Source organism: Lissotriton helveticus, chromosome 6 (genome assembly GCF_964261635.1).
Source record: "Lissotriton helveticus chromosome 6, aLisHel1.1, whole genome shotgun sequence".
Classification (NCBI taxonomy): Eukaryota; Metazoa; Chordata; class Amphibia; order Caudata; family Salamandridae; genus Lissotriton; species Lissotriton helveticus.
The window spans coordinates 1,740,257,101-1,740,280,901 of record NC_136067.1 but is presented as its reverse complement, the minus strand read 5'-3'; positions in this window follow the sequence as shown (position 1 = coordinate 1,740,280,901).

The window sequence follows — 23,801 nt, the reverse complement described above, 5'->3', positions numbered from 1 at the left end:
GCTTTAGCAAATGTTAATCAGATTCAATAACAAGCTTTTTTTTTAAAAACGAGTGCACAGTGACATGAACGTGAAATTTTTAAAACAGATAAGGACAAACGCTGCTGCGGCGCCTCGTATCTCAGTCTCATATTAAACTCTCCTTGATAATAAAGCCAGTGGTTCTGTGAATAAACTATATAAAGAAAATAGGTGAGGAATCCAATGATAGTAAAATACTATTTACAAAGCACTAATATCAATTAAAAATAAAAGCGAACATACTGGCAGCAAGCAGATAAAAATGCAGATAAACACACAGTGTAATTGGGAAAAATAAATCAGCATTGTAACAGTTGGTCAGTTAACCCAGATGTGTAGGAAGTCCTTCATCACAATTATGACCCCCTGGTTGGAGTATATCCTATTTAATTATCATTTTTTATTCCAACCTGCGTCACTCTTGTACTCTTTCACCTCCTCTGACTCTTATTGGTATATTGTCAAGCACACAAAAGGACAACAATGTGTTGTCACTTTTGTGATGCGTGGCAAAATGTCTAGTGATGGGGTACAGTTTGTCATTATTCTTTATTGCCCTGAGGTGTTCAAGCACTCGTTTCTTAGCTTTGTGTATAGTACTCCCGATGTAGTACTTATTACACGGACACCTCAGGTCATACACTACACATTCAGTGTGGCATGAGTCCTGTTGTAAGATTTTGAATGGCTTGCAGTTGGGCGAGATGGTAACTTCTTTAAGTCTGCAGGCTTTACATTTTGTGCATGTGAAAAAACCTTGTATCTTATTGGTTTTTCTCACAGGGGCAATGACTGCTCTACAGAGTGAGTCTTTGAGAGATGTAGCTTTACGATATGTTACTTGGGGATATTCTTCGAGACAGCCTGCAATATCTTTATCTGTTCTGAGTGTACCCTAAAATCTTTTAAGTGCCTCTTTGACATTCCAGGATTGTTTGTTTTAGTTGGTTATAAACCTAACTGATTCTTTTTCACATACGGTTTCACTTACTGACTCACTTGTTTTATTACTTTTAACTGTCAGCAGATCATTTCCCTCACGTGTTATGACTTTAGACAGAGCTTCTGTAATGCATTTGTTATTATAGCCTCTATTTTTTAATCTTTGACACATTATTTCACTTTCTTTTTTGAAATCTTCTTCAGTACTGCAGTTAAGTTTAGCTCGTAAAAGTTCCCCATAGGGGATGCTTTTGATGAGACTGTCTGGGTGGCAGCTGTGGGCAACAGTAAACTATTCCCAGCCGTCTTTTTTCTATAAAGTGAGGTGACTAGTTTGTTGTCCCTTTCACTAACTTCAAGATCAAGAAATTCTATTTTGTTGTTTTCAATGTGACTGGTGAATATCAGATTAAGGTCATTGGTATTTAGGGTTTACACAAAATCTAGAGCTTCTTCTTTGCTCCCGTCCCAAATACAAAAAATATCGTCAATGTAACGACTACATGCTTTAACATGTGTTTGGTATCTAAAAGACTACATATTTCTCACTTAGACTTGAATACTCCCTGGATAATTGAATGAGTGCATAGTTAGTGCCAAGGTGATTCAATTGGAGAACCAGGCCTTATGGACGCAGCGGCGCAGGGCACGCCTAAAATCTTCGGGTTCACCTGCCTTGTCAGACAGAGACACGAGACACTCTGTTAGGCGTAGAAAAGCAAATTTATTAGCTGCAGCCAAGCACAGTTGTCCAAGAAGTTACAGGAGGTAGATTCTTAGGAGACTGCCACTTAACTCTGTGGCTCACAATCTATTATAGTACACATGTTTACAATGCCCACTCCCAAAACATACAAAATTGACGAATAGGAATAGTTCGAAAACAGGCTATTGAATGTCAAAACACACCTTCCTTTCAGACCCTGTGTGCTCTCCTCCCCTCAAGTTAATCAACATCAGTGCCCGTAATTCAAATTGCAGGTGGTAGAACATGTTTGAATGCTTCAAAGGATAGTTTATGTAACAAGAGAATACACGAAGAGAATAGCGAAGGTCAGTAAAATAGAATGAAGTCAAGAAGAATGGTGGGAGCCAAACAGTCAGTCGAGACAGGGATCAATCAGCCTAGACATGGATTAGTGGACTCAGTCAGACCCTGACATCAGTTTCGTAAACAAGGGCAGAGGGTTCACTTGACACGAAGAACACGTAGACAGCTGAAAATACAAAAACACCGTGTCCGCAGTGCTGCCTGAGTGAGGCAACACAAAATGGCGGCTGAACACAAAATGGCGGCTAGATATGAAGCGGAGTCAAAAACTACGGAACCTCACACTGAGGATATAGGCAGTGCCTGGATGATTCCCTGAGTATGTGAGAACTTCATGGGTTGTTCCATACCTGCATAGTTACTGCCTGTGTGTTTGAATGAGTATATCACTACTATCTGGGTATTGGGATGAGTGCATGAAAAGTGCCTGAATGATTAGAAAAGTGCATGACTAATGACCCAATAATTAAATGCATGCATAGAAAGTGGTTGGATGACAAAATGAATTCAACTCTAGTGCTCGGATGATTGCAGGAGTGCATGCATAATATGAAGGTGATTTAAAGAGTGAATGGCTTGTTTAAGTGCATACATAGCACCTGACAGATTGGATGAGTACACAAGTAGTGTTTCAGTGATTGAATGAGTGCATGGCTGCTGCCAATGTATTTTTGGTTGAGTGAACAGGTAGTAACTGGGTGATTCAATAAGAACATGGGTTGACCTAGATAAGTGAATGATTGCATCAAAAGTGCCTGGTTAATTAGATGAGTGCATGCCTACTGTCTGAATGATTGCATGAGTCATTGTTAAAGTTTGAGTGATTGCATGAAAGCAAGTGTGATTGCATTAGTGCAACAGTTTTGCCTCAGTAATCGAATGAGTGCAAAGTTACTGGATGGATGATGGTAGGTTACTGCAATGGTTCTGCCTGCATAGTTTGATGAGTGCATGGGTTGTTCCTCAGTATTTTGATGAGTGCATGTGTTCGTTAGTGGATGTTTGGATAAGTACACTGGTTGTGCTTGGGTGTTTGAGGGACTGCATAGGTGCAGCCTAGATGTTTGTATAAGTGAATAGTTATTGCCTGGGCGATTGGATGAATGCATGGGAGTACCAGCATAGTTAAATGACTATATATATAGTGCCTACGTGATTGCAAGAGTGCATATGTAGTGCTTGGGTAAGCGAAAAAGTGTGAAGACAGTGCATGAGTAATTCATTGAATGCCTTAGTAGTGACTGACTGGTTGGATGAGTGACTGATTAGTGCCTAGCTTACTGTGAGAGTACCTCCATTTCTGTTAGATCATAACACTTGTGACTACATCTATGACTCATTGTATAAGTCCTTCTGTCAGTATGAAACCTCCTCTTTTAAATTATCTATCCAATTCTACTGAGCTATATGTGAGTGAAGTGTAGAAATCACACTTGATATATAGATTCATACATGGCTCTCTTGGAGCACACATTGCTCTGTCATTTAGTGTGCAGATGCATCTGTAAGTTTCTAAGACAGAAAACAACAATTGTCACTTTTTCAAAGCACAAAACCTTTTCTTAATGGCATACCTACATTATTTCTCAATTTTGTTTGTGTATTTAAAACATATAAGCATTTCTCAAAGAAAGGTTAGACTGCACACTAAGTGAAGCTAGTACACAAACTCTCAAGAGATATTCTGTACTATTAACCCCTCAATTTTAAACAGAACATGTTTAAAGAAATGCACCACCCCCACCATATATATGAAATTTTCAACTGCCTTATAGAACATAGCTCTCCATTGTAAGAAAGTAGGATCTACGTTTATGGCTTCCTCCACTTTTAGCCTGGTGCTAAGCTGTTTTTGACTAGTCTGACTGGGATCCTGCAAATCAGACCCCCAGTCACTCTGCTTTCTCTCTTTAATTGTTGTGGTCAGTACTTCGGTACATCCCAGATTGGATACTGCTGTACCCTTATCAGTCCCTAGTATAAGGTACTAAGGTGCCCAGGGATAGGTCCCCCAGAGGTCCCCCATGGGCTGAAGTATACAATATTCCACCCATGGGAGACCATTCAAAATGCAACTGGAGGCCTGCCATTGCAGCTTGTATAAGCCGGTCGAGCACCACTTATGAAAGATATAGGTTTCCTACATCTAGGGTCACTGCACTTAAAACCTATAAGCCACTCTTATAGTAGGCCTTATCAATCCTAAAGGCAGGGTGCTTGGTTCTAAGTGTAATGGTGCCCCCTGCAGGAGATGGCCAGCCTTACAGCCTGCTGAGGCCATTCTCCAGGGTTGTAAGTGAAGCAGCTATACAGAGCTACACCTCGTGAATACGAGATGACCATCTCAAAACTATTTGCAACTAATCCTATCATACTTGGTATCAAACATGCTGGAATCATACCTCCCACACTGTAAATGGTGTGGGGGTATGATTCCAAGCACTGGAAGAGTCCTCCGTTAAGATCTCAGGGCTCCTGGTACCAATCTTCTAGTCCCAGACTGTACAACATGGCTGCTGCCAACCAGTGACATGATTCTTCCCTCCTGCTGCTGAGCCAAGATCGAGCAGAGAGAGGCAGAACAATAGGTATCCTGTCACAGGGAGATGTGACCACTTCCCAGACAGGATTTAGTGTATTGGGTCTGGGTGGGTGCACTTGCCACATGGGTGTGTGAATGTATATGAGAGTCTGTGAGTATGTGTGAAACTTTGAATGGGTCTGTGAGGAGTGTAGGAGTGGGTGCATGAGTGTCTTTCTGGATCTGTGACTAGGTGTATCCTTGTGACTTAGCGGGTCTTCGAGTGGGTATGTGAGTGTCTGAGTGAAATGGTGAATGGGTGTGTATGTGTCTGAATGACTCTGAGTGTGTGAGAGGGTGTGTGAGTGTCTGAGTGAATCTGTGAGAGTGTGTGAGAGTGTCAAAATGGGTCAGTGAATAGGTGTGTGAGTTTCTGCAAGGATCAGTAAGCAGGTGTGTTAGTGCTTTAGTGGGTCTCTGCAGAGGTGTGTGAGTGTCTGAGTGGGTCTCTCAATGGAGGTGAGAGTTCCTGAATGGGACTGTAAATGGGGATGTGAGTGTCTGAGTGGGTCTGTGAGTGGGAGTGAGAGTCTCTGAGTGCATGTGTGAGTGTCTGAGTGGGTCTGTAAGTGGGTATATGCATGTCCGATGGGGTCTGTGAGCAGTTGTGTGAGCATCTAAGTGAATCTGTGAGTGGGGGGGTGGGTGTCTGAGTGATCTGTGAGTTGGTATGAGAGTGTCTAGTGGGTATGTGATTGGGTATGTAAGTGTAAGAATGAGACTGTGGGTGGGTGTATCAGTGTCTGAATGGCTCTGTGAGTGGGTTTGCGAGTGTGTAAGTAGGTTTGTGAGGATCTCAATGGGTCTATGAGTGGGTGTGTGAGTGGATCTGTGAGTGGGTGTGAGATTGTCTGAATGGATCTCTGAGTGGGTGTATGATTGTCTGAGTAGGTCTGTCAGTGGGTATGAGCATGTCTGAGTGGGTCTGTGAGTATGTGTGTGTCTAAGTAGTTCTATGACTGGGTGCATGATTGTCTGAGTGGGTCTGGGAGTGAATGTGGGATTGTCTGAGGGTTTCTGTGGATGTGTGTGTTGAGTGGTTCTGTGAGTGGGTGTGTTCGGATCTGAGTGGGTCTTTAAGTGGGTGTGAGTCTCTGAGTGGTTCTATGAGAAGGTATCTAAGTGTGTCTGTGATTGGGTATGAAGGTGTCTGAGTAGGTCTGTGGTAAGATGCATAAGTGTCTGTGTGTCTTTGAGTACCTACACATTTTTTGCGATTGGGTGTGTCAGTGTCTGAATGGCTCTGTTAGTGGGTTTGGAGTGTACAGGTTGGTTTGTGAGTGTCTCAATGGGTCTGTGAGTGGGTGTGTGAGTATACTTATGGGCGTGTGAGTGGGTGTGAGTGGATTTGTGGGTGGGTGTGCGAGTGTCCATGTGGGTCTGTGAGTAGGTGAGTTAGTGTGTGAGTGGGTCTGTTTGTGGGTATGTGAGTGTCTGAGTGGTTTGTGAGTGAGTGTGAGAGTGTCTGAGTGGATCTCTGAATAAGTGTCCGAGTGTGTCTGTGAGTGCATATATATGCTTTCTTTATTTTATAGCTGAATTTGCAGATCCACAGTGACTTTACTTCGGGAGGGTCATAGAGAGCATTGCAGCAGCAGATCCACAAATCCTTGCATGGAAAAAATTGTTTCAGGGCATTTGTTTTGCCCATCTGGAGTCCCTCACATGCCTCTATATTGTACTTATGAGGATCAGGGTACCTTTACCTTGACACTTTGTATTACATTTGATCTGAATTTTCTCAGCCCAGGACCGGGCCTTTGTAGATTAAAGTAAAAAATTCTTCATGCCTTAGGGGATGGTGTCAACTAGGCAAAAGGGGGCCTGGGGAGCAGTGCTCCATGACCCCTTTCCCCATAAAAATAAGTTGGGTAATAGGGGATGGGCTCCAAGGGGCCGAAATCAGCCTTGGAAGGTTGCTATGTGCCTCCTCCCCCTAAAACGCTTTGCACACCCTGGGATCTCCAGGGCCAAAATCAGCCTAAGGAGCGGGCCACATATGCCCCTTCCCCCCAAAATAAATGCCTCCCAGGCCCTGGCCCACCCTGGGGATTATTTATTTTATTTAGCCACAGATTCACAGCTCCTCCTTGCATTTGCTGCAAAATTTTAAAAATGTATATATTTTTGTCTACAGTTTGAGTCCCTCTGGGACCTCTCCATCAGGCCTAGGAGGTCAGGGTATCCATACCCTGCCTCTTTATGTCTTTTTAAAAACTTTTAGGACTCAGATTGATTCTTGAGTCCTAAAATGGCTATCAGCACTTCCTAGTGGAGGTGTTGCAGCCAATCAGATCTCAGCTTGAGACCTGTAGGGATCTGTAGAGGCTCTCCCATCCCTAGATATACAATTATTTTAACCTTAATTTCTTCAAAACTACTACACGGATTTACAACAAAACACAATGAGCATTTGCCAAATTTGATGTAAATCTGTTCAGCGGTTTAGGCTGTAGCTGTGTCTAAAGTTCCTAAAGAAAAATAAATTGGGAAACAGGTTTTGGGACCCCTCTTTTTTTCGCTATTGCTTGACCGATCACTATGAAACTTTTAATGTGCATACTAGTCTAAAGCTAGCATCTTGTTTTTATAACTACCCAGTGGCTATATATATATATATATATATATGCACATACACACAAACGCACACACACTTGCACACACTTGCACACATATATGTTTAGAGCATTCTGTTTCTCCTTGTGTCCTAAGTGAGCTATATAAACCACAAATTAATGACAAGTAAGTAATTGACTCTAGGGTAGTGGTGCCTCGTAACATATCCAATGCTGTGGTACCAGAATATCCTTGATGTTCATGTTATGGTAGTACTAACAATATGTTTGTACATATTGAGTTGCTGGCGATACACTGTGGCTGAATTCCCACTTTTCCTGCGTTGATAGCTGCAAGGGTTACCGTCTTGTCCAAGCCCTGAACAGATCATTTGTTAACCCCATCACCTAAGTCACTACTATCACGGTTATAGTGGGCCCAATTCACAGAATTAACTTAAGGCAAAATCCTAAACTTACTACTTTTGGTATTCACAGAATGCACTTACTACTTTTGGTATTCGCAGAATGGATTAACGACTACTAACTTTACATCCGCACTAGAGCCAGAGATTCCGGCCTGGAGGCGAAGCTTCCGGCCCGGAGGCGGAGCTTCCGGCTTGGAGGCAGAGCTTCCGGCCCAGAGTTGGAGGTTTCGGCCATGGCTACATCTCCACCACTAGCCGAAATCCCCACCTCTGACACTGAAGCTCCTCCTCCAAGCTGGAAACTACTCCTCTGGGCCGGAAGCTCCGCCTCTGGCCCGAGTGCCCACGTAAAGTTAGTAGTCGTAAATCCATTCTGTGAGTACCAAAAGTAGTAAGTGCAATCTGTGAATACCAAAAGTGGTAGGTGCATTCTGTGAATACCAAAAGTAGTAAGTTTAGGATTTTGCCTTAAGTTAATTCTGTGAATCAGGCCCAAAGAGAGGCAGTACCGACTGCAATGATGATTTCACGAGTCAGCATTTCTTAATTTTCTTGGTCTCTTTGAATAATGGTGGTCTATGCTTTATTGACAAGAAATTAAAAAAATAAATACAATAATTTGTTCAAAGGATCTCTAAGTTGGTGTCAATGTCTTTTCCAGGTCGTCAATACTTAATATTAAACTACAGATATGAAAATCTTCTTTTTCTAGCCTCTGACCTCTGCTAATTCGTGACAGAAATTAAATAAGAATATTGCTAATGTTCTGACAATAGAATCCGTTAATCAGAGAATATGCTGGAAGAAGTAACTATATCATTTGATTACATACATTTTTCATTCTCTAATGCTGCTTTTGATGGGATTTCATCCTCAGTTCATTTTTCACTTCAGGTGTTTTCAAGGATTCGCATAGTTAGAAAGTCAGTTATCCCATCCTTACAAAACGGCCCATTTGGGATTAAAGTGTCCTGGAGGGCATTGCAGCAATTAGACAGATGAATGACCGGGAGTTCTAATTAGAACACTAGGTACACATTCCAATCATTATTCTAAAAAAAGAAATGCGTCTGCAGCTGAAAAATGGCAGTGTAGCATTACTGGGTCAATACATTCAAAAGCCACATGTCCTATCATAGCAGTTCAAAATAGTATTTTGTTAGCAGGTCACTCGCATTCTAGTCTAATTGCCTTTTTATATGATAACTTTATATATTTAAATAGTAACCTATTATTTTCAGAAAATGTGATGTTGTTCATTTTTAAATGTATGGGCATTCTATTACTGCCTGATTATGTTCCTGTGATTGTTTCATTCACAGTGGTTATTTAAAGCTGAGGACATTTCACACATAAGACCTGGATTTAATACCCGGAAGAAGTGTGGTAGAGTAATCAGCAGCTTTTCCTACCACAGCGCCAAGAAAGCCATTTGTTCTTCTTTATGTATGGCTAACATAACAAAATATTCCTTTTCTGTAGATTCCATGAGGTTGTGAATGTTAATCAGTAATTGTGACAAGAGAGATAGCCAGAGGTAAAGAAGCAGATACTTGAATGGAGAGAAGCATGATACACAGTACCATTACACACTTGCTTACTGCAGTAAATCAGCCTTTTATGCATGGTCACCCCAGATTTTTGACCATTTTATATAAAACTTTGCTTCGGCCTACCATGCACAGCCTAAAACCTGTGATCAAACCTGTCAAAATAATCCTTTTTGACAATTGGGAAAGGATGATTTTAAGTACTAATGAGTAACGCCTAACTACACCTTGTTGCCCTGAAGGTAGGGTGCATTACATTTAAAAGTGGAACTTTTTTTAAATTGCAATTGATGTGTTCCTCCAGTGATGAGCCCCTAAAATCTATTTTCACAAAAAGGACTGTAGCTGAAGCCATGAGAATGTCAAAGTTCAGATTATAAACTTTAATCTGTAACGTTTGACAGAAAACAGCCCAAACATCATTCACAGGCTTTGTTAAATATTTCTTAAAAATCCAAATTTTCTGTCACGTTGGATTGTTAATAAATATTTAGGAAAAGTGACTTTTTAGTTTTACTCTTACCCTGCCTGAACCTCCAGTAGGTTAATAAGCATTAGTCTACTGACAGCTGATCTGCAGGTGCTAGACATAATAAGATGTGAAAACTGTTTCCATAGCACAACCAACAGCCTGAGTGTGGGGAGGGGTTTTTCTACACTTTGCAGTAATAGCAGTGAGGGTAGATGCAGAAACTTCATTAACTTGCATAGTGTTTGCCCTTTCACAGGTTTTATGTGAAGACAACGGAAGGGGCTGCTCCTTTCCTTGAAAACACCTCTGGATGGGCACACAGGCTCTGCACAAATGTGAAAGGGGTTTCCCCAACTTGAACTTTAGGAGTAAGGTGCACTGTTAATGGGTGTAGTAGGAAAAATATGAACTGCTGAAAAAGGGGGTAGGGTTGTCCCTAGGAGCTTTTTCCTCATTGGTTAGAGAGGAGCCAGGAGTCACCACATCCATTAGCTAGTATCAGCAATAATTGTAGTACCCTAATTCACCCTTCTCAGAAAACCTTTTGTTCGTACCCACAGAAGATCTGTGATCTGGGAGGAGCCCTGAAGGACTGAACGTCAGCCCTCTTGTACCCAGGACAAAGAAGTGGAATCCAAGGATCAATGAGCTGACCTCCTGTGTGCCTTACAGTACTCAACAAGCTACATGCCTCTTTCCTGTAGTGACCAGTTGACCAGTACTATCCAGACCTGGAATGGACTTTGCAGGTGGCCTCTTATGGACTGAGTCCTGGCTAATAAGTGCTGTCTTTAAGGTCCTCAGATACTTAGAGGCGACCCAAAGGAGCTTCTCCAGAAAAAATGAAAGGTTTGGAAATATTTGCACTTCCAAGAACTCTGGAGACATCAGCAGGACCTCACAGATTGTGTCCACTTTTTATGCAACTTTGGTTGGATAGAGCTTTTAGCATTCTCTTACTAGAGAATTTTGAGGTCCATAAAACAGGCTAAGTCAGAAGGTAAAGTCTTGGGAGTGTCCGAGCCAAGAGCCCTAATAGCCACTTGCTTGAGCTCCCGTGCTCCAGCTTTAGTAGTGCCTATTTTTACACACCCACTGTTCCATCAGTGTCCTGTTGAGGCTTTACTGGGCTCCAAAGTGGTCCATACAGTTGAGGATGTTGCTGCCACAGTGCACACAGATGACACAATGAGCAGAGCCTGTGGCAGTGAGTCTTTTGGGTGGTCCTGCATGTCTCGCTAATCAAGGAGTGCTGACACCATGAGAATTGACTGCACCATGCCCTATCAAGTTGTTTGCTGACATTTGGCAAAACACACAATATGATGGACGCAATGTTGCACAATGGCAAAACATTCACCCCCAGTCACAGATCTGGGTTTAATCCATCGTTATTTTGCTCACCAAGCCACCCCAGTTCAGACATGGCCATATGCAAATCAGTCTTGACCCTGTACCTCATGGGAAGAGTCCAGACCGAACTGCCAAGCCATGTCTTCCCTGGACCGGAATCAAGCATCCTAGGACCGGTTTCTGGCTATCAGCCATCTTCAGCTGGGTGTGAGTGTTTGATTGGTTCAGATGCTCCGTCCATCACCACCCCCTTTTGAACCGCTTTGTTCACCATAAGTTGGCAGGGTATGCTCAGACGTTGAGTCCCTTGCTCACTTTGCCACTGGATTCAAGCAAGCCTGGCTGAAGACGGCTGAAATGCCAGAAACCGGTCCTAGGAAGCTTGATTCCGGTCCAGGGAAGGCATGGCTTGGCAGCTCGGGCTGGACTGTTCCCATGAGACACAGGGTCAGACTGATTTGCATATGGCCATGTCTGAACTGGGGCGGCAGAGTGGGCTAAAGAACGGTGATGGATTAAACCCAGATCTGTTGACTGGGTGTGAGTGTTTGATTGGCTCAGATGCTCCGTCCATCACCAGCCCCTTTTGTACCGCTTTGTTCGCCATAAGTTGGCAGGGTATACTCAGACGTTGAGTCCCTTGCTCACTTTGCCACTGGATTCAAGCAAGCCTGTCTGAAGATTGCTGAAATGCCAGCAACCAGTCCTAGGAGATTTGAGTCCGGTAAAGGGAAGGCATAGCTTGGCAGTTCCCATGAGACACGGGGTCAGACTGATTTGCATATTGCCATGTCTGATCTGGGGTGGCAGAGTGGGCTAAAGAACGGTGATGGATTAAACACAGATCTGTTGACTGGGTGTGAGTTTTTAATTGGTTCAGATCCTCCATCCATCACCACCCCCCATTGTACCGCTTTGTTTGACATTTAGAAAAAGGGGGGGTCCCAGTAAGGTAGACTTTTGAGTAAAAACAATTTAAATAAAGCAATTGAAAAGTAAATGCAACTATAATGTTTAATTCACATTATAGGGAAAAGGTAATCAATTACATAAATTACAGTTGTATTGGTGCCCCTGGGGGTAAGGGGGACGTGCAAACGTGAGGGTAGTGTAGGAAGGGATAGTGATATTAAAAACACGTATTATTCAAACATTCGTATGAATTCAATGTCGAACAGACAATAGAAGGACCACAAATCAACAAAAAAGTTCACAATACACATGCCCCAATGTCCATACTGTGCATGAATTATGGGATGGAGGAGGCTGTGTTTCAGGGTGAAGAAGTCGACGTTTCGACCCAAGGGGCGCAGGAATCAGTAAAGTCCTTGCAAGTGGGTCTTCATCAGGACGGAAAAGGGGTGGGGCAAACAACCTAAATTTAAATAAATATATTGCGTAAGTGTATCATAGTTGAGACTGACTAAATCACAGTTAGTATGAGGGTATTCACATTATAAATTACACATACCTGAATATATCAGTGATCGTCAATAAACATTAGGTAGAATTGATAGTGGATATTCAATCCTATGAGGACAAAATAATGCCTATCAGGACAGTGGTTAGATTAAACACGTGTTCATCTGAAGGGCTGAACGAGAGAGTTCATGACTTACTTAGGAAATGAAGTCCAATATCCCACAGGGGTATGGCGAAACGATCCGGTTGCTGAACACGGAGGGGGGGACCACTCTGCGTATCTGGGTAAAGGGAACATTAATCAGGTCGATATGGCCAAGGTGAAGGTACTCATAATGGAGCTGCGCAATAACAGTGATCGGTAGAGCTTACCGATTAGTGTGGAGTGTGTCCTGTGTCCCCAGCGCAAAAAGGAAAGGAAAACGTCCGTTTAAATCGGGATCCGTATCCTAGTGAGAGGGACAGGAGGAGGGTGTCAATCAGGGGAATTGGTAGGATTAAAAGTAATTGTGGGTATCGGGAGCCGATGCGGGGAGCAGAGAGGCTTACCGGTCTACTGCGGCTCAATGACGGTGAAGCGTCTCTCTCGGCTGCCTCGAGGAGAACGCCGACCTTCCTGTTGTCACGGTAGACATAGCAACAGGAGGTCACGGGGTGATAGTAAGTGAAGAAAGACTCGAAGAGTCACTCGTTGTCATAGTGACACCTGTGGGAGGTAGAGTCGGACGATTTGGATGATCCGAGGTCTGTAGTATTGTAGTATTAGACAAAAACACTGATGAGCCCTACATTATCAAATAAGGGGGGGGATGGAATAAAATTAGATTGGAATAGAAAACGGGGCCCCACGCACATATTGGAATACAAGGTTCGTAGTGAGGGACGGTCCGGGAGATTGATCTAACAGGCGGACGTGAGTTTGAGGCAATCAAAGGATCTGGACAGTGAGGCGTATTCCAGGAATAAAGCATGCTCAGTGACCTCTAGATGTAAGGCATAGATACGCTCAGCGTAGACACGGGCAATTGCACTGCGAACCTATCACATGATGGTTAAGGCAGTATCTATTTAGGACATATCAACGGGTACACATCAAGGGGAAAATAATACTCGGTGTTACTCACAAAAGAATATCGCCAAACAAGCATATGTATAAGCACACTATTTTTCACTACAGTGTAACACTGGTGATTTGTAACCACATATATCGAAGATCAAAGCATTCATATATACACAAGATAATTACAACTGCGTACCTATCACACGATGGTAAAGCAGTACCAGTCTCAGGGGGACTATATAATTAGCTAGTGTTTCATGAATGGAGTAAAGTAGAGATTCAGAAATTGATCAACGGTATTCAGGGTAGAGTCGCAAGCTGGGAGAAAGAGCTATCATGTTCATTTAAACCTGATTGGATGGAGTTAAAAAAGAACATCCATTTTAGTTCTCTGATGTTCAATATAGTTGAAACATTGCCGCCCCTGGGGCCTAGGGTGGCTTTTTCAATCACAATCCATTTCAGGCTCTCAGGTGGATGCGCAGCTGATCTGAAGTGGTCTACAAGGGGGGCCCCTGCCACCTCGCATCTTATTCTGCTCATATGTTGTAAGATACGTTGTTTGATCTTCTGTTGGGTTTGGCCAATATAGATCATGTCGCATGGGCAAACAATGGCATATATCACCGTTGAGGTGTTACAGTTCGTTAGAGTTTTTAGCTGGATCTTCTTCTGTTTGTGTTGGAACTCCTTGGTCTGCATCGTGCTACTGCAGGCTTTGCATTGGCCGCATTTAAAGTGGCCTATCACTGGTTGGAGATTCCAGAGTGTTCTCACGGTAGGTTCCGCCTTGGTAGGTAGGAGAGAACGTACCACATAGTCTCTGACACTCTTCGATTTTTTGAAAGCATGGAGAGGGTTGTCGGGTTGTCCAATGTCATCTGCAATCAGTTGCCAGTGGTGATTCACAATTTTCTTAATTTGATTGCTTTTAGTGGTGAACGTGGTGACGCATACAATGCGATCCATTGGGTTGGTAGTGGAGTCTTTTCCTTTCAGGAGTTCCTCTCAAGCGTGGCGCCGGTCGTGAGTCTAAATATCTGGTAATGACCGCTAGTGCTTCTTCTTGCGGGATGCAGGTGTAAAGGGATACCACATCACAGGTAGCCAAGAGTTGTGTCGATGGACTAAATGGTGAATTTTCAACCAGATTGATGGTTTGAAGAGTGTCCCTCAAGTATGTTTGTGTTGACTCTGCCAGAGGTTTTAAGAAAAAGAAAAAGTCAATGTACCGTCCGAGTGGTTCTAGAATAGAACCACATCCTGAGACAATCGGGCGTCCAGGAGGATCGGTCATGTCCTTATGAATTTTAGGCAGTGTATAAATTGTTGCTAGGCGAGGGTGTTGCTGATTGAGAAATTCAAACTCGGTTTTGGAGAGAAAACCCTGGTCAAGTCCTAGTTGGGTTATTTCTAAGATCTCACGTGCTATTGCGTGTGTGGGGTCAGAACGTAATTTCTTATAGCTGATTCCATCTGTTAATTGCCGTTGGATTTCAGACTCATACTTTTTAATGTCTTGAATAACAATGGCTCCGCCCTTGTCCGCAGGTTTAATCACAACCTCCGTATTGTTCGCCAGTGATTGAAGGGCGTTTTTCTCAATTTTGCTGGTGTTGTACTTGGTATAGGTGTGATTAAGCAGAGTAGAGTTGACATCTCTCCATACAACTGCCTCATAAGCTAAGATTTTACTAGTCATTGTACAGGATGGAGGCACAAAGGTGGAAGGGATCCTAAGGCCCGTATGTGAAGGATTTTTGTATGGTCCCGTATTTCTGAAGAAATATTTAAGCCTGACTTTCCTGAAGAATTTGAACAGTTCCGTCCGTACTGTAAAGGGGTCTGGTCTGCTGGTAGGGACATACGATAGCCCTTTACTCAGTGCACGTATTTCATGTTCATTCAGTGTATACTGCGAGATATTGACAATAGGGTTAGTGGTAGGTATATCTCTTACCAACGGTAGGTCTTGTTCCGTGTGGTTCGTTCTCCGTGTTGTTCCTGTTGGAAGTGGACCTGTTTGGGAGCTTGGCCACGTCCGGTATCCCAGTTGGTGTTGTTCTGGTTCTGACCCCGTGTTTGGCCTCTGTTGGAATAGTTCCCTCTCCCTCTCGGGGGGCGCCATGGTGCGGGACGTGGTCCTAAAAAAGGTACGTATTGGGGTAAATCGTAGCCGTAATCCGGATAATTATATGGGCGACTTGGGCCGGCAAATTCCTGCTCACCTTCGGAGCTATAGGAGGAGTCGGAGAAGGTAGTATAATTTCTTCTGCCCCGAAAGTTTCCTCTGCCCCTATTAGTGAATCTGCCCTGTTGGTCTTGTTTGTAATAATCGTCTTGGAGATATGGGTAGGTTTTCTTTTTGTCGTAGAGTCTGATATCTCTAGCAAGTTTTTCTAATTTCCGGTTTTGAGTAGTAAGGTCAAAGTCTTTTAAGGTGGCTTCCAGGTTATTGAGGGTTTCTTTGGCGCCTGCTAGGTTAGCATCCGCTGCGATTTCAGCTCTAAGCGACTTGATTTCACTGGTCAGTAGCTGGATTTGAAGGGCAGCTGTCTCTACCCCAAGCACCATCCAGTGGCGAGAGCAGTTGTTGGATATATGGCTGAACCCTTCCCTGAATTTGGGCACCTCCACAAAGATAGCTAGTTCAATCTTTATCTGTAGGCCAATGGGAATAATGTTCTCTTTGAGATATTTCGTGAGTAGATGTCCGTGCCAGCGGGTACGGATCAGTTTCTTTTCTAAGCGTTCAAGGCGTTGAATTTTATCCTTCAGGCTGAAGTCTATAGTGGGTATGTCACTTGCTAGAAAATTATGGTCGGGATTCTCGAGGAGCCGGTCAATGTAATCCTCGGAATAGGACAAAAGTTCACGTTCGACCATGGTTTAGAGAATACCCTAAGATATAGAATTGAATTCTATGCGAGAAACCTCGCAGACAGCGTCTGCACGAAGTACTGTACAAGGGGAGGGTTAACCCAATAGAGTCACTGGGACCTGGGTATCTGGCATTAAGAAAATGGCAGATACCCAGGTCCCAGTGACTCTATTGGGTTAACCCTCCCCTTGTACAGTACTTCGTGCAGACGCTGTCTGCGAGGTTTCTCGCATAGAATTCAATTCTATATCTTAGGGTATTCTCTAAACCATGGTCGAACGTGAACTTTTGTCCTATTCCGAGGATTACATTGACCGGCTCCTCGAGAATCCCGACCATAATTTTCTAGCAAGTGACATACCCACTATAGACTTCAGCCTGAAGGATAAAATTCAACGCCTTGAACGCTTAGAAAAGAAACTGATCCGTACCCGCTGGCACGGACATCTACTCACGAAATATCTCAAAGAGAACATTATTCCCATTGGCCTACAGATAAAGATTGAACCAGCTATCTTTGTGGAGGTGCCCAAATTCAGGGAAGGGTTCAGCCATATATCCAACAACTGCTCTCGCCACTGGATGGTGCTTGGGGTAGAGACAGCTGCCCTTCAAATCCAGCTACTGACCAGTGAAATCAAGTCGCTTAGAGCTGAAATCGCAGCGGATGCTAACCTAGCAGGCGCCAAAGAAACCCTCAATAACCTGGAAGCCACCTTAAAAGACTTTGACCTTACTACTCAAAACCGGAAATTAGAAAAACTTGCTAGAGATATCAGACTCTACGACAAAAAGAAAACCTACCCATATCTCCAAGACGATTATTACAAACAAGACCAACAGGGCAGATTCACTAATAGGGGCAGAGGAAACTTTCGGGGCAGAAGAAATTATACTACCTTCTCCGACTCCTCCTATAGCTCCGAAGGTGAGCAGGAATTTGCCGGCCCAAGTCGCCCATATAATTATCCGGATTACGGCTACGATTTACCCCAATACGTACCTTTTTTAGGACCACGTCCCGCACCATGGCGCCCCCCGAGAGGGAGAGGGAACTATTCCAACAGAGGCCAAACACGGGGTCAGAACCAGAACAACACCAACTGGGATACCGGACGTAGCCAAGCTCCCAAACAGGTCCACTTCCAACAGGAACAACACGGAGAACGAACCACACGGAACAAGACCTACCGTTGGTAAGAGATATACCTACCACTAACCCTATTGTCAATATCTCGCAGTATACACTGAATTAACATGAAATACGTGCACTGAGTAAAGGGCTATCGTATGTCCCTACCAGCAGACCAGACCCCTTTACAGTACGGACGGAACTGTTCAAATTCTTCAGGAAAGTCAGGCTTAAATATTTCTTCAGAAATACGGGACCATACAAAAATCCTTCACATACGGGCCTTAGGATCCCTTCCACCTTTGTGCCTCCATCCTGTACAATGACTAGTAAAATCTTAGCTCATGAGGCAGTTGTATGGAGAGATGTCAACTCTACTCTGCTTAATCACACCTATACCAAGTACAACACCAGCAAAATTGAGAAAAACGCCCTTCAATCACTGGCGAACAATACGGAGGTTGTGATTAAACCTGCGGACAAGGGCGGAGCCATTGTTATTCAAGACATTAAAAAGTATGAGTCTGAAATCCAACGGCAATTAACAGATGGAATCAGCTATAAGAAATTACGTTCTGACCCCACACACGCAATAGCACGTGAGATCTTAGAAATAACCCAACTAGGACTTGACCAGGGTTTTCTCTCCAAAACCGAGTTTGAATTTCTCAATCAGCAACACCCTCGCCGGGCAACAATTTATACACTGCCTAAAATTCATAAGGACATGACCGATCCTCCTGGACGCCCGATTGTCTCAGGATGTGGTTCTATTCTAGAACCACTCGGACGGTACATTGACTTTTTCTTAAAACCTCTGGCAGAGTCAACACAAACATACTTGAGGGACACTCTTCAAACCATCAATCTGGTTGAAAATTCACCATTTAGTCCATCGACACAACTCTTGGCTACCTGTGATGTGGTATCCCTTTACACCTGCATCCCGCAAGAAGAAGCACTAGCGGTCATTACCAGATATTTAGACTCACGACCGGCGCCCACGCAAGTTCCAACGGAATTTATCATAGCATTACTGCGAATTGCGATGACCAAGAACTTCTTCACATTTAAGAATGAATTTTTCCTACAAATCAAAGGCGTGGCAATGGGGGCTCCTTTTGCCCCGGATGTAGCCATCCTATATATGGCAGCCTTCGAAGATACCAATATACTGAATATTCGAAACCCGTTTCAAGACCATCTGAACATGTGGGTTCGATACATAGACGACATCCTAATAATCTGGACCGGCGACTTGACCACATTCACTGAGTTTCACGGCTGGCTCAACCAACAATCACCTCATTTACAATTCACTGTTAAATCGGATAATCAAAATATTGACTTCCTTGATATTACCATCTATCACCACCAGGGTCAACTTCTAACCACTCTTTATAGAAAACCATCTGAGAGGAACTCCCTACTCCAATACAGCAGTCATCATCCCCGTGCACTGAGGGATAATTTGCCATTTGGACAGTTCCTGCGCATACGCAGGAACTGTTCCACTAAGGAGCATTACTTCCAACAATCAGAAGATCTATCTGACCGCCTTAAGACACGTGGCTATCCCAAAAGATTGGTCACCAAGGCCCGCAAGAGAGCCTGGTTCTACCCCAGAGAGGAACTCCTGAAAGGAAAAGACTCCACTACCAACCCAATGGATCGCATTGTATGCGTCACCACGTTCACCACTAAAAGCAATCAAATTAAGAAAATTGTGAATCACCACTGGCAACTGATTGCAGATGACATTGGACAACCCGACAACCCTCTCCATGCTTTCAAAAAATCGAAGAGTGTCAGAGACTATGTGGTACGTTCTCTCCTACCTACCAAGGCGGAACCTACCGTGAGAACACTCTGGAATCTCCAACCAGTGATAGGCCACTTTAAATGCGGCCAATGCAAAGCCTGCAGTAGCACGATGCAGACCAAGGAGTTCCAACACAAACAGAAGAAGATCCAGCTAAAAACTCTAACGAACTGTAACACCTCAACGGTGATATATGCCATTGTTTGCCCATGCGACATGATCTATATTGGCCAAACCCAACAGAAGATCAAACAACGTATCTTACAACATATGAGCAGAATAAGATGCGAGGTGGCAGGGGCCCCCCTTGTAGACCACTTCAGATCAGCTGCGCATCCACCTGAGAGCCTGAAATGGATTGTGATTGAAAAAGCCACCCTAGGCCCCAGGGGCGGCAATGTTTCAACTATATTGAACATCAGAGAACTAAAATGGATGTTCTTTTTTAACTCCATCCAATCAGGTTTAAACGAACATGATAGCTCTTTCTCCCAGCTTGCGACTCTACCCTGAATACCGTTGATCAATTTCTGAATCTCTACTTTACTCCATTCATGAAACACTAGCTAATTATATAGTCCCCCTGAGACTGGTACTGCTTTACCATCGTGTGATAGGTACGCAGTTGTAATTATCTTGTGTATATATGAATGCTTTGATCTTCGATATATGTGGTTACAAATCACCAGTGTTACACTGTAGTGAAAAATAGTGTGCTTATACATATGCTTGTTTGGCGATATTCTTTTGTGAGTAACACCGAGTATTATTTTCCCCTTGATGTGTACCCGTTGATATGTCCTAAATAGATACTGCCTTAACCATCATGTGATAGGTTCGCAGTGCAATTGCCCGTGTCTACGCTGAGCGTATCTATGCCTTACATCTAGAGGTCACTGAGCATGCTTTATTCCTGGAATACGCCTCACTGTCCAGATCCTTTGATTGCCTCAAACTCACGTCCGCCTGTTAGATCAATCTCCCGGACCGTCCCTCACTACGAACCTTGTATTCCAATATGTGCGTGGGGCCCCGTTTTCTATTCCAATCTAATTTTATTCCATCCCCCCCCTTATTTGATAATGTAGGGCTCATCAGTGTTTTTGTCTAATACTACAATACTACAGACCTCGGATCATCCAAATCGTCCGACTCTACCTCCCCCAGGTGTCACTATGACAACGAGTGACTCTTCGAGTCTTTCTTCACTTACTATCACCCCGTGACCTCCTGTTGCTATGTCTACCGTGACAACAGGAAGGTCGGCGTTCTCCTCGAGGCAGCCGAGAGAGACGCTTCACCGTCATTGAGCCGCAGTAGACCGGTAAGCCTCTCTGCTCCCCGCATCGGCTCCCGATACCCACAATTACTTTTAATCCTACCAATACCCCTGATTGACACCCTCCTCCTGTCCCTCTCACTAGGATACGGATCCCGATTTAAACGGACGTTTTCCTTTCCTTTTTGCGCTGGGGACACAGGATACACTCCACACTAATCGGTAAGCTCTACCGATCACTGTTATTGCGCAGCTCCATTATGAGTACCTTCACCTTGGCCATATCGACCTGATTAATGTTCCCTTTACCCAGATATGCAGAGTGGTCCCCCCCCCGTGTTCAGCAACCGGATCGTTTCGCCATACCCCTTTGGGATATTGGACTTCATTTCCTAAGTAAGTCATGAACTCTCTCGTTCAGCCCTTCAGATGAACACGTGTTTAATCTAACCACTGTCCTGATAGGCATTATTTTGTCCTCATAGGATTGAATATCCACTATCAATTCTACCTAATGTTTATTGACGATCACTGATATATTCAGGTATGTGTAATTTATAATGTGAATACCCTCATACTAACTGTGATTTAGTCAGTCTCAACTATGATACACTTACGCAATATATTTATTTAAATTTAGGTTATTTGCCCCACCCCTTTTCCGTCCTGATGAAGACCCACTTGCAAGGACTTTACTGATTCCTGCGCCCCTTGGGTCGAAACGTCGACTTCTTCACCCTGAAACACAGCCTCCTCCATCCCATAATTCATGCACAGTATGGACATTGGGGCATGTGTATTGTGAACTTTTTTGTTGATTTGTGGTCCTTCTATTGTCTGTTCGACATTGAATTCATACGAATGTTTGAATAATACGTGTTTTTAATATCACTATCCCTTCCTACACTACCCTCACGTTTGCACGTCCCCCTTACCCCCAGGGGCACCAATACAACTGTAATTTATGTAATTGATTACCTTTTCCCTATAATGTGAATTAAACATTATAGATGCATTTACTTTTCAATTGCTTTATTTAAATTGTTTTTACTCAAACGTCTACCTTACTGGGACCCCCCTTTTTCTTAATGCCAGATACCCAGGTCCCAGTGACTCTATTGGGTTAACCCTCCCCTTGTACAGTTGTTTGACATTTGGCAGGCAGCTTGGGCATGGAGCCCTACTGGAGTACCAGCTGGGTTTTCTTGCAGCAGAGTTTGTCTCCTGGCACATCATTCTGTACTCTATTGATGCTACCCAGTGCACCCAGCAGTCTACCTTCTTGAAACGCTTCTGCAATCTAAGGTGGGTGGACTGCTGTGGCCTGTTGTGCTCTGGCCTGTCATGCTCCTTACTTCAGCCAGGCAGGCAGCTGAAGTCAATTGAGGCTACTGAGGAAACATTGGGTCTTTGCCAGAGCAGCCTTGGAGCCAGGTGATGTGTATGGAAACCTAGGGACCTGATAACTGAATGTCATTGTTGCTGGTGTATCGCTGGCCAGTGTCTGAAGCCACTCCAGGGCAGTTGACCTTTGCAGTAAATAGTAGAGCAGTGCCCTGTCACAATTACAGTGCTTTCTTCCACGACTGACTGATGGTGCGGGCATGCCGAGTTACAGAACAACTCAGTGAGATTCCATCAACGGGTGGAAAATTTGCAGTTCATGCTGTAATTTTCCATCAGTAGGGCAAGCAGTGCTGAAAATCATGCTATGTGCAAGATCACACTGCCATTCCAGTTGATTCTGCTGCTGCTCAAGTAAAAAATCTACTCGAGTGGCAGCAAATCTACTCGAGCGGCAGCCCTCGGACCACAAACACTCATGAATGCCGGCGACCACCCATGTTATAAAATCACGATAGGCAAAGCCATATCTCAATCATGCTCAGCAGCTTCCATATTATGGAGCCTCGCAGGAGAAACATTCAACCACACAACGATTGGCGGAATTTGCCCAGAACTCTGTATTAAATACTAACATGAAGTGACCAAAATTCTGCCAATCCCATGGGCAGAACTGATTACTTCACACACCTCTAGCTTTTTGGTATGCCATATGGAAGCCCCCTACTCGATAGCTGTTAGCACACCCTAACTGGGCATGAAATCACTCTGTCACTCTGTTTAGGCTACCAGCGGAGGACATGCTGAGGATATATTTCTTGAATTGTCTGCACATAGTGCTTCACTATGTTCTTTCCAATCTTCTTGTGGAGCAACTGCATAGCAAGCCATTGATAATGCTGACATAATAGCGAAAACTGAACAGAAGCAAGAACATTGCAGTTTGATAAACAAGAAGTGTAAACTCTGTACTATGATCACCAATATATGCAGAAGGATGCTCAAGGCATTGAGCTAGCAAGCTACTTAAAGAAATCAAAGTGAGCCTACAGTCCATAGAAGGAAAGATAGATAACCTCACTACGCTTACTGATGAATTGGTCAAACATACATATAAGCATTATCAGCATTTGCCCATAGTAGAGGCAGGGATAAAGAACACTTATGACGGATCATAAAGGAAAGTGCCTTTTTTGAAAGTCACCTGTACCCTGATAAATTAAAGTGTAAAATCAAGATGGTGAAATCAAAGATCAAGGACCTAGATAGGCTGAGACTGATGCAGTACCCAACATGGATAGGTTTGTGGATTTCATGTTGATACCCCTATTCTTCGGGAGTACTTTTCCTTTGTTTTTATCATCAAGGGTGCACATAGATCCCTTCTCTCCGGGCCCTGGCCTGACAGAATCTGCAATTTTGACAGTCACCTAAAGGGGTAGAGACACTGTGTGGCACTTGAACAGAACAAATATGTACCTCCAGTTTGGGGGCTCCCTCAGGGCATTCTATCCTGACTTTACCTTATTGGTTCAAGAGGCCAAGCAATAATTTTTTTAAATCAAGAATCTATTGTGATAAAATCCAATAGATATTCAAAGAAGTATCCAGTCAGGTTAGGACTATAGCATACCAGGAATCCACAGATATTCACTTAACCGTTTGTTGAAGAGGAATTTATCAATTCATACCTGAATTCTAGACTTGATTATGCTACGGCTATGGTAACCCATGTTCTCAGCGTAGGGGACTGAGGGTTAACACTTAAGCCCTCAGTGACAATGATTGATGATATACTAGCTGGATACAGTTTCAATTTGTTGCTTGATTGCTATTGTGCTTAACAAAGTACGTTGTTAGTTTGCAGATGATGGAAATGACAATGTTTTGCATGGTATTTCCCCAGAT